This window comes from Hippocampus bargibanti, linkage group LG04, assembly GCF_051943395.1.
Source record: "Hippocampus bargibanti isolate YZ-2025 linkage group LG04, ASM5194339v1, whole genome shotgun sequence".
NCBI classification, from domain to species: Eukaryota; Metazoa; Chordata; class Actinopteri; order Syngnathiformes; family Syngnathidae; genus Hippocampus; species Hippocampus bargibanti.
Window position 1 is genome coordinate 6855001 of NC_142737.1, and position 15846 is coordinate 6870846.

The following is a 15846-nucleotide window of genomic DNA, read 5'->3' on the forward strand; positions in this document are numbered from 1 at the left end:
CTCATTCGCGAACGACACATCACTCATTGAAGCAGCTCCGTGTATGAAAAAAGTTCGTGTGCCAAGGTAAAATTTTCATAAATTTAACGTTCGTAAACTGAATATTTTGTAAGCCAAGGGGTTCGTAAACCGAGGTATCACTCTATTTGCTCTTTGAAAACATGATGGAAGTGATCCCGAGTGTTGACTGGCAACAAGTAGAGAACAGAGAATTACCCGCCCATGTTATTTTATTCTTCAAAAACAAAATATCGCTAATTAAAGACATACGTATTAACTAAATATACAACTCAAAAATGTTCAAAGACTCATATTCATAATGCAAAGTATTCCTCTGCACAGTTGATGTAAAAATAATGAGAACATTTTTCAGCATGCCATATAGTAACCACACAGGGGCAAGTTCACTTCAGTCGTACTAGCGAGGAGCAGGTCCGTTCCATGGAGTAAAGCTAATAAGGCCTCTCTGGAATTCAACTGGCTACTAATATCTTAGCATCTCATCAAACGTGCTATCCCAGTAACCGCTGCAGAAAGACTCTCAGAGTGCAGATACTTGAGTTTGTATGTAATTTTGTTTTGATCTGTGAATGCCAGCTGGTAAACTAAGTGACATGCAGTATATGACGATGTCATAGAGAGATCATTGGTTGGATGATGAGCACCGTTGCGCTCATGAGAGATAAAATTGCATGGAGGTAAAGTATCGTCAAGATCTCGTCAAGGACTGCTTGATCAGTGTGACTTCATCGTCAAAGCAAGGTTGTTGCTGCGTATTTCCAAAGAGGAGGAAATGAAGAGAGGAAGAATTGTATTCGCCTTTCATGATGCGGTGTGGGGAGCATTTCTCTTGACCCAGTGTTAACACATGAGCACCACGTTCAAATGGGACAGTAATAATAATACATTGTATTTCTAAGCGCCTTTAAAAACTCTCAATGTCACTTTACAGTCACAGGACTAGTTCTTCTGTGGGTGAGCAACGGCAGCCACATGCGCCAGTGTTCACTCAACCCAGAAGTAACTCAAATAGAGAGAAAGCTGGCTAGCTACCTAACAGATAGTTAATAGATAGCCAGCTAGATAGTTAGCTAACTAACTAGCTAGATAGCCATATAGCTAATAAATAGCCAGCTACATAGCTAGCCAGATAGCAAATGGATAGCAAATAAATAGGCCCAGCAAATACAGTATTTTTACCTAGTACAAAGTGCACTTCAATGAATGGCCTGTTTTAACTCATTCACTGCCAGACGCATCGCAAAAATGTGTCCACTTCAGTGACATGGTTTTTGTCATTTTCACTCAAATTCCAGGACCAACAGAATATTGAGTTTTAGGACTAAAGAAACAATCATTACACCGTGAGAAACCTTAGACTCTCTTCTTTCATGAGAAAGAAGAGTTCCTAAATTATATGGGTCTGGAGTTATATGAGCTTGAAATGAGGGCAGTTGTTGAAAATACAATGCAATACATACATATTGGTTTACATAGGGCTGAAGCTGGTACAAAGCGCTAACATGGAAAAGGGGGAAATGCTGCCTCCTTGTGGAAAAAAAACATAGCCAGAGGCCTTGGCCAGCGCTTTATCAGCACCCAAACAAGAAAAAACAAAACCCGACCAAATTCGGGAATGGCGCTCTATGTCATATTTTCAATTCTTGAATACATTCATGAATGTCAGTGAATGAGTTAAAAGTGTTTTTATAAATAGGGTGCACCGCATTATAAGGCACATAGAATCGAAGCTCCAATCGTGGCTGCAGCTGTGTTATGTATCCACTAGATGGAAATACACTAAAGTTAATACAATACAATACAGCTTGGTTTAGATAGAGCCTTCACAACCACTGCAGCTGTATTAAAGTGCTTTACAGACCATTGAAAATACTATATCCAAGAAATCAGAATATTGATCCAGATAGAAGGCCCATCAGATTAAAACGCATCAGTTTTTCCGAAAAAAAGATTGCTTTTAGTTGTGCCCTATACTGGAGTGGAGAATAAACAGTAAGTTAATTTGTAGCTAGAACTTATATACAGTACTTCCGTTTGCATAAATTATTCCACCTGGCCGCTACTCAGCCTCCAGGTCACGATACTGACCACGTCTGAGTGTTTGTGAACTGATTTTATTGGTACGTAAGATGTTGGTGTGGGTTATAACTGGCAATCACTAGCCCCCAATAGTATGAATCTGTCAATCAGTCTGTCTGTCCATTCATCTAATGCCATATTAACAAAGAAAATGGAGGATGATGGGTCAGACCCTCGCAAAACTCGAAACTCAATAATTGAAATCGTTCATGTCCTCGACGCTCATTTTTCAAACTGACTCAGACATTCACATTTATCACTCATATTATGCTACAGAAATAGTCTTTTCCCTTCATTTGACCCTGTGTGACAAAGCAGCATGATTTCAGGTGCAGCTGAAATAGTTCCTCCAGTATAATCACTTGGCTCGCAACATTGCTCTGAACGTGGATCGTCTTTTCCTTTTAGCTATTCTTGCGACAAGTTTTAAACAAGTCATTGCATTTCATTTTTCTTGATGCAGCACTGACGATTGGCGTTGACAAGATACAATGGTCTACATTTTCTTTAAAAAATAATTGTATTGAACCAAGAAATGTATGCCTGAAGAATTTCCTGTCATTTTTTTTCACATCAAACATGCCATTCGGGTCAGGCATTGTCCTGAGAGATTTTCTCTTGCTTCCCAGAGCTAGAAAACAAAAAAAAAAATCATCTGGAATTCAGTAGAGCTGAGTGGCCACAAGGCTTGGAAGGGAAATAACAGTTATTTTGAATTTTAACCTTTAACTTTTAACCTTTAATTTCACAGATGTTGTTTGGATTCAATATTACAAAAAGAAGAAGAAAGATGAGAAGGCGGAGCGAAGGCTGCAGGCATCATACATTTCAAAAGAACAAACAAAAAAACAAAAAAAGCATTTTTTTTTCTGGGGAAAAAAAAAATAAACAACAGCAACACACACTTCACTTTGTGTAAACACATCACGTGGGCTATTGACAAGAGTCGGCAAAAAAAAAATGATACAGGCGAAAAAGGAAAAGAAAACCGACGTGGAATGTGTCACATGTATCAAGGTCAAAACAACCGTGCTGACTATATCCATCCATCCATCCATCCATCTAGCAAACTACAGTAAAGTCTCGTTATATCGATATTCAAGGGAGTCCGAAAAAATATCGATATAACCGGGACTATCGATATATCCGACCCTGTTTGCATGTAATTTTCTCAGTGCGTGCATAGAAATAGTATCGATATAACCGGGACTATCGATATATCCGATATCGATATAACGAGACTTTACTGTAGTTAGTTTAAAAGGAAACAATACTCAATTATGATGAGAAAGCTTGCCATCTAGCTAGTGAGCTAGATAGTGAGCTATTTATCTGGCAAGCTAGCTTGCAAGCTATTTATCTAACTTGTGAGTTAGCGAGCTATCTTCCTAGTTAGCTAGGTATTTAGCTAGGGAGCGATCTACCTAGCTAGCTAGTTAGCGATCTACCTAGCTAGCTCGTTAGCGATCTACCAAGCTAGCTCGTTAGCGATCTACCTAGCTATCTAGTTAGCGATCTACCTAGCTATCTAGTTAGCGATCTACCTATCTTAGTAGCTAGCAATATACCTACCTAGGTAGCTATTTGGATTGGATTGGATTGGATTGGATTTGCCTTTATTAGTCTCACAGTGGAGAAATTTACATTTCACAGCAGCAAAGTGATGAAATATATATTGAAACATACATACATTGATACATGAACTATATCATATATTTCATGTTAATCGTGAATCTATTTCTATATTATATTTGGGAAAGTTTTTTTCCTTCATTGAAGGTGTGCCTTATACAGCACAGGTGTCAAAGTCAAGGCCCGGGGGCCAAATCCGCCCGCCACATAATGTTCTTCGGCCCGCAAAAGCAAATCAAACTTGTAAAATTCCATGATGCTTGCTAGAATCCTAACCAAAATTTCATATTTTTGGATGTAAACCACAATAACAGTCATTATTCTTGACTTCAGATTTGAAAACTAGTTATTCATTAGTTTGTTGTACGCTGTACATGTAATATGTGGGGGGGATTAAACATTCTAATGGCTTCCCCAAATTCATAACGTCCCTTGAGGGGATACCATAACTATAATGTGGCTTAACTATAATAACTATAATGTTTTTGACAGCCCCGTTATACAGTACAGTATATCGTAAACATTTGAAAATACACCATTTATTGGAGGTGCGCCTTATACACCGGAAAATACGATATATATATATAAATATATATATAAAATGAATAACTTGAGGCAAAGTTGAATGATTTTCTCACTGTTGGAAAAACAAACTAATAACTTCCTTCCTCTCCTTGGTTTTCACTTGTGAAATGTCAGAAGTAAAACTTCTAAAGAGTACTGACAAGCATACAAACAACAAGGAATGTCTAAAATAGGAATATATTCATATCACTTCTGCAAGCTCGGCCAGACTGTAGAAGATGTCCATAGAGCCCGTCTAATCTCTTTCCATGTCATAGCAATAATATGGCCTGGCAGTAGAGCAGTGAGCTGTGGAGCAGGAGTGTCCCTGTATTGAGGTTTTTTTCGTTGTGCCGAGTTAAAGATAGAAAGTGTGTCCTGTTGAACTAGGTGATAATTCAAAACTTGAAGCATTCCTTCATCCGTGTTCTTTAGAGCAAGGGTGGTCAATACGTCGATCGTGATCGACCAATCGATCTCCAAGGTCGCGTGACATTTGTCATGAACTGACCCTATACAAATAAAGTTGAGTTGTTTTGGGGGAAAAAAACGTTAGCCAATCAACCATCCCCACTTGATTGACAACCAATCAGATGGCATCTCATTATTAGGTACACTGTGCGTGCTCAAACAACGCAAAGTTAACAAGCTAGTTGTTAGTTACATCCTAATTTCCGCTCTGTTTTATCCTCTTAAACGTAAGAAAGGGGATAAAAATGAGTGGGGCAGCTGGACCAAGACTTTGGGTGAGAGGTGTTATAGACGCTGGACTGAAAATTAGATTTGGAATATATCTCAGTGTGGTTTCCATATCGCGAAAACAAGGCGTTATAAAGCTGCCCTGCCAACTCAGTGCCGTAAAGCATTTTTTTTTACCCCGTCGCACTTCCGTGTTCTCTCTGTGATATGCGTGCACTCATGGTCCACAATGAGGCACTCTCAATTGGCCACACGATAGGAATTTGGACTATTTCATGTAAGTTCTTATATTGTGGTGAAGAATGCTCATTTAGTTGGAATTCCAACAGCTGCTTTGTCTTTACATCATCTTCTTTTTCTTTCGGCTTTTCCCTTCAGGGGTCGCCACAGCGAATCAGTATCCTACATCTAACCCGGTTTTGTGCATCCTCTTCTCTCACACCATCTAGCTAGCGAGCTATTTATCTAGCTCGATAGCTAGCGAGCTATCTCCCTAGCTAACTAGGTAGCTAGCGAGCGATCTACCTAGATCGCTAGCTAGCGATCTACCTAGCAAGGTAGCTAGCTATTTATCATGTGTTTCAAGTTAATAGCGAATCTATTTCTATATTATATTTGGAATACGTTTTTTCATTCACTGTCTTTACATCATAGTAACCGTAAATGTACGATGAATTTAGTCAGCGTGTAAAACATCTCCATCATACTGTAGATTGTCATGCTAAAGATCTGCGGTTATATACAGCACGTTAAGATAAAGTATAAGTCTCATTTGCCAAAGGCCTGTAAACAGACCTCTTGGCCCTGCAAGCTTCTTTTATGGATTATAAGCTTTGTGCTCTCAGTAGTTTGGAACACCTGGAGCATCGCAGTTTTAGCACTACTGTGTGTGTGTGTGTGTGGATGGGTGGGAACAGGCATCATCGCTTGCGGGTTACACAAATAGATCGCTGAGGTATACAGTATCTAGCACCTACTTGGTGGCACATATATATACGTGTCAAGGCCACTCTTTTTAGCATATATACCATGTTTCAATTTCAAATTAACTTAAATGTCAATTCTCCCAGAAGGACCAAGACAGGCATCGAAATCAGAATGACTTTAAGAAGATCAAAATCCTGCAGTAGAAACAATCGTGCACAATTGTCTTTGCAAAAACAACTGTTGCAATGGTGAATTGTCTTTTGCAAAAACAACTGTCACGTCCAGTTAAAACAGTTGAGAATAGTCTTGCCTGGTCCAAGGGGGAAAAAAAAGAACAATTGCAAAAGAAGCACAAATGGTCGCGGCTTTACAAAAGCTCTTTTGTTAGCTAATGCATGCAATTGTGAATAGTGCAATGGTTTATATTTAGTAACTTCCTGCATTGTCCTTGCACTGATGGGCTGTCTCCCTTTAGTCCGACCTTATGCATTAATGGACTAAAAGCCACAGGAAGTGTTTGCCTTTTCGCATCGCAGCAGACTGTCGACACATGGCACGGGTCTGAACCATTCAGTGTATTTGACGTTCCAAAGGCTGTCCTCTTTCCTCGTCGTACTTCTGCTTAATATTTCAAACGGCACAATCTCATGTTATGGGAGAGAGGCCATGCTCAGCAACCGAGTGGAAGCCCTGAGCTCAGATTTGAGCGATGGCTGACATCCCGGAGCTGCCAGCCACACTACGTCCCTTCCGCCCAGAGCAGATCGATCACAGCTTGCGCTAAGTCCGCCGGCACTGGCAATATTACAAAACACAGGTGAGATATTTCTAGCTCCGTGCCATTTCGATGATAAATTGATTCCCGCGAGCATGTTCTTCGTTTATTTTCTATGGGCGTGATGCATTTGAATATTCAATGATCGTCTCAGACTGGAAAAATTAGGCATAAAATTAATACTTTTTTGAAATGTTCAAGATTAATCGATAATAAACTACAAAGTATGCAAAAAAAGCCTGATTGATCCTTCTCAACTGCCAACACGACCCATTTTATGAGATATTTCATGTGTGATGTGGTGTGTTTCATTAATCCGATTTGAGATATTTAGAAATTACATTTTATTTGAAAGACTGTGGTCATCCAAATATTGCCGAATTGACTATAAAGGGGATGCATGTTCCAGTTCCCAAATCAGTTCTTTTCAAATGCAGTTCCTTCCTCAAGATGATGTCATACCTGTCAACTGGCTGTCTTTTGCCAAAATCCGTAAGATTTTTGCTCATTTTTACATGTGTACGGCATACAAGAAGATCTGTACAGAAAATGCATTTTTCAATCTAATTTTGAGAAGTTTTCGATTCTCTTTTCATCATTAAGTATTCAAAGTAAAAAAAAAAAGTCAAAAGTCAGCTTTATTGTCAAATATGCTAATATGTATATTCGGAGTAATGTTAATTATAACAAATATCGTAAAAATCAGAGTCGACCACTGAGAAAACAAGTCCGTGAGAAAATTTTCGAGAAAAAAAACACAATTTCCGAGAAGACAAGTTTCGGTAAAATTTTCGGTCAAATTGGTGAAATTAAACATTTTACTGTTTTTTTTTTCATTCATCTTTTTTTATAAACATTATACATTGTAAGAACACAAATTCAATGTTTTTTTTTCCTGTGCACAAACTCAATTTGTGCACAGCAAAAAGGCCAATATGCTCTACAACAAGGAACATACTTGATTATTGCTAGAAATATGTTGTAACTTGTTCAAAGTATTCATGTTTACACGTGAAATTTTGGTCATAAAAATAAAAATAATGAAATATTATACACACATGTTTTTTTTGACAGTAAGTAAGGAAGAATAGAGCCATTAGTAAGGTCACAATGTTTGGCATGTTGACAGGTATGCTATGTGCTAGCTTGGTTTGTTGCTAATGTGGTCAAGAACACAACTAGCTGTATCATAAAGCAGAAAAGATTTATGTCAATATGCCTTTTATTATATTACAAAATTGTGTAATGAAATATTATACACACATGTTTTTTTTTGACAGTAAGTAAGGAAGAATAGAGCCATTAGTAAGGTCACAATGTTTGGCATGTTGACAGGTATGCTATGTGCTAGCTTGGTTTGTTGCTAACGTGGTCAAGAACACAACTAGCTGTATCATAAAGCAGAAAAGATTTATGTCAATATGCCTTTTATAATAGTAAGAGTAAAGTATAATAGTAAAGTATCTGAAAGGACAGAAAAAAGGAGCGAAGTAAACCTTTGTCTACCTATTATTAGCACTATTATTTTGATGACGTCTTCTCTGCTGAGTCATGCAGCTAACTGTCTTTTGTCTTCCTCTAGATAACAGGTGTCAAACTACGGTTCTGGTGGGCTACTATACTGCATTTTTAAGATGTTTCCTCTCTTTTTAGAGGCCAAATAATATTCATGGCTTTTCAACTACTGTTTACAAAAAAAAATCACAGTCGCAAAGAATCAAACCACAGAAGAGTCGATAATAGCGAAAGACCATTGCCTTTTATAAAACATCTCAAGTGCAGAGTTCACGTCTCACTGGTGTTTGATATAAAATGAAAATAAAAATGTTCTCACCAAAAATGTCATGTTGAGGTCCGTCCCCTTGACTGTTATTTGACAAGGTTGCATCCTCTGCGTTTTCTTCAGATCCGAATTGCCCTAAGCTAACAATCACGACAGCTCTGCAGACTACCAATGCTGTAAATAAACCATGAAAAAAACATTTTCAATTGATTTTATTTTTTTTAATTCAAGGTAACCTACAAAAATTTAGATCAATTAAAGACGCTCAGTGGAATTATGAGTCAATTCCCAAATCAAAATCTGATGACAGAAAAGCACTCATACTAGCTTAAAAGGACAACCGACGCCTCCGGAAAAGTGTCCATAATTTGTAAAATCACTTCAAGTGACTTCTACTGAGTATATTTTACAAAGATTCCACCGCATAGCTATATTTTACGTTTTAAGACTCGCGCTGAATATTCAGGAAGTCTTGTTTTTGAGTTGGTGACGATACCTACCGTGACATCACGGTAGGTATCGTCACTGACCGAGAAAGCAACACACAATGGATTTGGGGTACTTTGTTTGGTCTGAAAACTTCGTGTTGATGGCAAAATTAGAAGGAAAACACATAAATAATGCGATGGAGAATCGTTGTGTGTTGCACCAAGACTACTATTTGATACTAACTGACACAAATTCCCAGCAGACAAATCAGCCCATTTCCAACGGAGCGTGGGCGCCATCTTGTGCATTTTCTGGGACGCTACATTGCAGTCCAGACACCTCAAAATGACACGGAAGGACTTCTTTAATCGATTGCAAACATGTATGCTTTCCTCTTCAGAACTATTTGAATCATATTCATATCTGGATGAGTAACAAGAAAGCATATTCTCTGAATCTGAAGCCATTGTTTTGATTCGCGACCGAGGCAAGACGTCTTGGCGTGACGTCACGAACAAGGGGCGGGACCTTCTGAAACTGAAACTTTCTGAGGTCATTTTGAAGTAGTTTTGGGACACTACAAGTCATTGTTTTGGGTATTTTAGATGCTATAAAACGTTTTTCTGATGTCAGTTAGGAAACAAAAAAATGGTGTCGGTTGTCCTTTAAGAGCTGCAGGCTACCCCCGTCCCAAAAAAATCCCACCCCTCTGTATTTATTGACATCCCAGAGTGTTTTATCCTCAGATCACAACCTATAATGTGGTAAAATCCAGACAAAAGTCAAAGGCCAGAGAAGTCGAGTGTTTTCGCATCAATAACTGATTTCCCAGAGGAGGTTGAGTTCATTCCTTCACACTTAATTTACCGTAGTTAAGTGGCTCCTGTGATGATGTCGGGTGAATGACATCACGGTTTGAGTTTCAAATACATTTGCTTGACTTTCTATTGTGGAAATACTAATTTGGGTTTATCATCAGCTGTTCTGATAGAGCGAAGGCAAATGGAAATATAACAATTGGAAGGGTATCGAAAATAGTGCTGTGACATGTGCCCACATTTTCAACAAATCAATAGCTTTAATCAGTAAATGTGAATATGTGTACGAGGACCGAGAATCAATACTGCGTTTTTTTTTCAGTTCATTCGTTTTCAAACATTAAAATAGCTCCATTTAACATTACCACCCCCAGCCCACCCAGTCCACAGTTTTGTCTCGAGTATTCATTACTGGAAAGAAAAACAAAAACAAAAGCACCCATGGGCACCATTTCATGCATAAAAACATGGATGATAAATTATGGACTTTTTTCTCAATAATTAAATAAAACATGAATTGGAAGTGAAAGCAGTGTGAAATATATAAATCAATATGAGGAATGGAAAATACAAACTCCACCTTGGGTCAGAAATTGCCGAGAAATACTGTAAATACACTTTTTTTTAAATATTTGGTGAGTTCAGTTTATTAGTGTCGAGCAAAATATACGAGGAGATGAAATTGGCTAAACAAGCAATAAAAACATAACATATTGATGGATGGGCTCGCTATAATAAGACTGGGCCACAAGAATTAATTAATCCACAAATGAACGATATTTGACAGGAAGAGTGAAAGAGCAGAGAGGAAACAGAAAGGAGTGCCCATGAACAGAAATAGGCACTTAATTTGGATCATACAATACGATGACAAGGCAAAAATGTATATATGGCACTGATGAAGAAGGAAAATATTCCGGTGTTACAAAAACGTGACTTCATGGGGGAAAAAAACAAAATTTCACAAAGTAATGTAAAATGGTGGATCATATTTTTTTGCATTATAATGAGATGCAGAGTAGAAGATGCACCTTCAATTATTGGCCTATTAAAAAAAACATTTTTCAAATATAGGCCACTATAGACACTATGCCTTTCCTTTTTGTTTCTCTACTTCTTCCTTTCCTTTCCTCTTCCTTTCATCATTTTGTTGCTGTGAAATGTAAATTTCTCTCCAGCGAGACGAATAAAGGTAAATCCAAACCAATCCAATAAGGCGCAAAGAATAGATGCTACAACAAGGGCTGCGGTTGTGTTATACATCCACTAGATGAAGCAACGCTAAAGGGAATACAATACAATACAGGACTATTTACAGAGAGATTTTACAATTTAGCTACAACAGAGCGCTTTACACCTTAAGAGAACAATTAAAATAACATGCCCAAGAATATTGAAATATTAATCCATATTTAAGGTGCAAATTATCTATCCATTCATCCATTCATTTAACTGGCTATTTATACTACTACTACTACTAATAAATAATAATAATAATAATAATAATAATAATAATAATAATAATAATAATAATAATACATTTCATTTATAAGCGCCCTTCAAAACTCTCAAGGTCACTTTACAGTCACAGGATAAGTTTTTCTGTAGGTGAGCAGCGGCAGCCACACGGGCCAGCCTTCATTCAACCCGGAAGTAACTCAAATAGAATATTAAGACAAATAGATAGAAAGCTAGCTAGCAAGCCAATAGATTGCTAATAGCTAGCCAGCTAGATAGCTAGCCAGCCAGCCAGATAGCCATTGTACGGTATTACAGAAAAGACAAAGAGAATATACTTCGCACAATATTTCTTACTAATGTCAATATAAACAAATATGTATTGTATTGAATTGAGACACAATAATCCAGTCCGAAGTCATTTTCGGGACCATTTTCTACTATCTATCTATCTATCTATCTATCTATCTATCTATCTATCTATCTATCTATCTATCTATCTATCTATCTATCTATCTATCTATCTATCTATCTATCTATCTATCTATCTATCTATCTATCTATCTATCTATCTATCTATCTATCTATCTATCTATCTATCTACCTACCTACCTACCTACCTACCTACCTACCTATCTGGCTTGCTAGCTAGCTACCTCTCTCTCTCTCTCTCTCTCTCTCTCTCTCTCTCTCTCTCTCTCTCTCTCTCTCTCTCTCTCTCTCTCTCTCTCTCTCACTTTTTCTCTTACAAGAGTGTAACGTTGATTCAGTGTTTTTCAGTGGTTTACCTTCCATTGGTGTCATATTCACATTTAACACAGAAGTGTATTTTCATTTTATTTTATCAGACACTTCTGTAGAGCCTTTTAAAAACATAATGTAGGTATAGTAATGAGGAATAAGCGGTACGGAAAATGAGATGAGAGTATTTTTTGTTTTATGTATTTATTTATTTATTTTTGAACAGGCAATCTGTACAGAACTATCAACCACTAGATTGGTATGTTTCTCATTAGTATTCATGTCCAAGATATTTGTGAAGATTTGTCTGTGTTAGAGAGTGGATTTGCGTTTCAAATAATTTGCTTATGAAGGTCACAATGATTTATTTTAAAGCTAAAGACACCTTTTAAATATTTGTTTAATGGAATATGAATCACATCTAAACCGGGGCAGATTAATAGATGCGCTGTTGACATTTGCAAGGGGCGGTGGGGTGCGAGTGTGGGTTGCTCAGTTTGTTGTCATAGCATCATTTGGAATTGATAAATGGTGCAGAGTTCTAATGGAGTTGGAACAGGGTCAATAACAACTTCAACATCATCTCATTAACTGCTATTTTTGTTTATTTGTCACGCACGGCCATTTCAATGATTGGAGTGTCACTCGGTAATTTCCTTCATGTTCCCTCAGATTTTAAAATGGCTCCATTGCAAGTCACATAAGTAAAGTCGAACGGGAGATCTACACGCTAGTTACACACAAACAGGAGGATGAAATTGGGCATGATATTTCAGGGATCATTTAGATGCTGAGCAATTTTGGTAGCTGGGTGACAATTAAAATGACTTCATCTTCTGAAAAAAAAAATATTAAAAATAATAATACACTGCAATTTAGAACTGATTATTGGTTTTAGTTTTGTGGACCAAAATTAAGCAAATTATGTTTGAAGTCCCCTTCAATTTACTTTCATAATAATAAAGGACTTTGAACGGCTAAGTGATGATGACTCTTAGCCGTGTTTTAATATGTGTCACTTATTATTATTATTATTGGTTTTAATTCAGCTGCAGTTGCAAAAAACTTATAACTGCCACCCACTGCTCTACAACCAGTGTGTGCATATGTGTGTTTCTCATGATCACTTCTGTTATGGCTTCAATGCAAAATACATGTCAAACTTGTCGCGGCTTGGAATTGAAGCGGATTTACATGGGACAGGAGATGTGAGACAATCTCTTTTCATCAATGGATGCTACAGCTTCGTGTTAGCTTTCAACATTTAGCTTCTTGCAGACATGCACATTTCACCATGACGTCCCTGATCCACTGGTGAAAAGGATTGATCTTCTGCGCTTTCATCTAGAACTGCTTAATGCAACAAAGAGGGTGCAGAATATGCTTAAAATTGAAATGTCTGTGTCTTTTGTGTTGTGTCACATTTATTTATTTACTATTATATGGCGCCACAAAAGTGGCTGCCTTTACAGCAGCTCCTCCATTTTGTTTTTATACTTCTTCCTTTCCTTTCCTCTTACTTTCAGCACTTTGCCGCTCTGAAATGTGGATTTCTCCACTGCGAGACCAATAAAGGCTAATCAATTCATCCATCCATCAAGAATATGTAAGTATTCAGGACAAAAGATGAATCTCCGTTTTTATCAAATCCAACAATTTATGAAGCGATCAATATTTCGTTTTGCTGGATTAGGCTACAAATGTTGTCTTTTCCTGATATGCTGTACAGATGTATATACACATGTTTGATATTCGGTAAGTAACAGATATTTTAACACAAACGGTGCAGCAACAGGTCATTGTTATAACAATACACACATGTTTTCTATCTATATCTTTTGTGATAAATAATTCAAACAGAATGTACTTCCTGAGCAGTTGTGATCACTATTATCAAAGGTGTCAAAAGGCATCAAGGGTATCAAAGGCAAGACATGTTGCATTTGTATTTTTTTTCTTTCTAGGAGACGGGAACATCTCAAGGGCATTTTATTCATTTCAAAGGGGAACAGTCATTGAGGAAAGCATTGTTTTGAGTGACGGGCACGGTTACAGCCCCATTTTATTTTTATCATCTATTTGTGACTTTACTCTTGCAAGAACATTTACTGTCGGACAAAAGACAAGATGTCAAGAGTCAACTGGATGAAAAGTGGGTCGCAAAATAATGCTGTTTATTTCTAAAGGACAGCGGGCTGGACTCAATTGAATTAAATGACGACGGGGAGGGAGAATGAGGGTAGGGTGAGGTGGGCACATCTCAATTGCACTGCACACTCCGTAAATCAAAAATCTGTTCGGTCTAATGATTCTGTCGGAGGAATGGAATTAATCCCTTAATCCAGGGGTGGGCAAACTTTTTGACTCGCGGGCCGCATTGGGTTCTAAAATTTGACAGAGGGGCCGGGCCAGGAGCATTTGGAGGGAGTGTTTGGGCCGGAAATACTCCGAACAAGTTATGTCCATAATTTATAAAATCACTTCAAATGACTTCGACTGAGCGTATTTTACAAAGATTCCACAGCATATAGCTATAGTTTACGTTTTAAGACTTGCGCTGAATATATGAAGTCTTGTTTTCGAGTTGATGACGATCCCCATGTGACGTCACGTTTGGACCGCCCTGACCGAGAAAGCGACATACAATGCATTTTGGGTACTTTGTTTAGTCTGAAAACTTCGTGTTAATCCGTGTTGATGCCGAAATTAGAAGGAAAACACATAAATAACGCCATGGTGAATCGTTGTGTGTTGCACCAAGACAACTATTTGATATTCGCTGACACAAATTCCCAGCGACAAATCAGCCCATTTCCAACGGAGCTTGGGCGCAATCTTCTGCTTTTTCTGGGTGCTACATTGCTGTCATTGACGGCTCGAATTGATATGGGAGGACTCCTAGAATCAATTGCAAACATTTATGCTTTCCTCTTCAGAAGAACAAGAACAAGAAAACATCTTCTCCGAATCTGAAGCCATTGTTTTGATTCTCGAGCAACCTTCTGAAACTGGCCATTTCCGGATTCATTTTGAAGTCATTTTTATTGGTGTTTTTCATTTAACTAAAAATATCAGCCTGCCTGATTTGGGTATTTTAGATGCTATAAAACGTTTTTCTGATGTCAGTGGGAAACAAAAACAAAAAATGGTGCCGGTTGTCCTTTAAATGTAGTATGTACAAACCTCATAGCACAGTAAAAACACTACAACCCAATTTATTAACTGTCTTTCAAATGTGAAAAATATCCCTGATCAGTTAATAAATTTGTCTCAAGGAATATGGCGTTTGCATACTATTTCGCAGATACTTGGAGGAGGAAATGGAAATAGATTAAAATAACATATGCACTGTGATTTATCAAGATTGCGTCTGTTTTTAAGTTTCCATCGAAGGGGCAAAGAAATCAACATTTATTGAAACATGGAATCACTTTCAACATTCAAAACATATTATTACACAACGAAATATTCAAGCTCAATAATACCTACTTGTGTTAAATTCCGCCAAATCATAGATGGTTTGTCCTGACCGCGCGCTCAACAAACTCCTCACTGACGCTCTCGCCTTCACGCGCTAACAAAACACGTGTACCGTCGCCGAGCACACAAACATAGACTACCTGCAGTTGAAATTTGCATACTCGGCTCGGCAGCCAATCAGAAGCCTGCTTCTTTCTTCCGGACTTTCGCAAGCGTTACAAAGTCGTGCAATTGCATGTCATTTTCCAAAATAGATGCACAGAACCTCAAACTAGAAGAAAGATTCAAAAGAAGCTAACAACATATGTGACGCTACAAAACGTAAATTTACATTAAACCGTGACTGTAAAGTGTACGTGAGACTTGTGAAAGGGGCTTAGTGGCTCGTAGGAATCAATGCAAACGTTGCATTGTGCACCACAATGACAATCGACTACTGT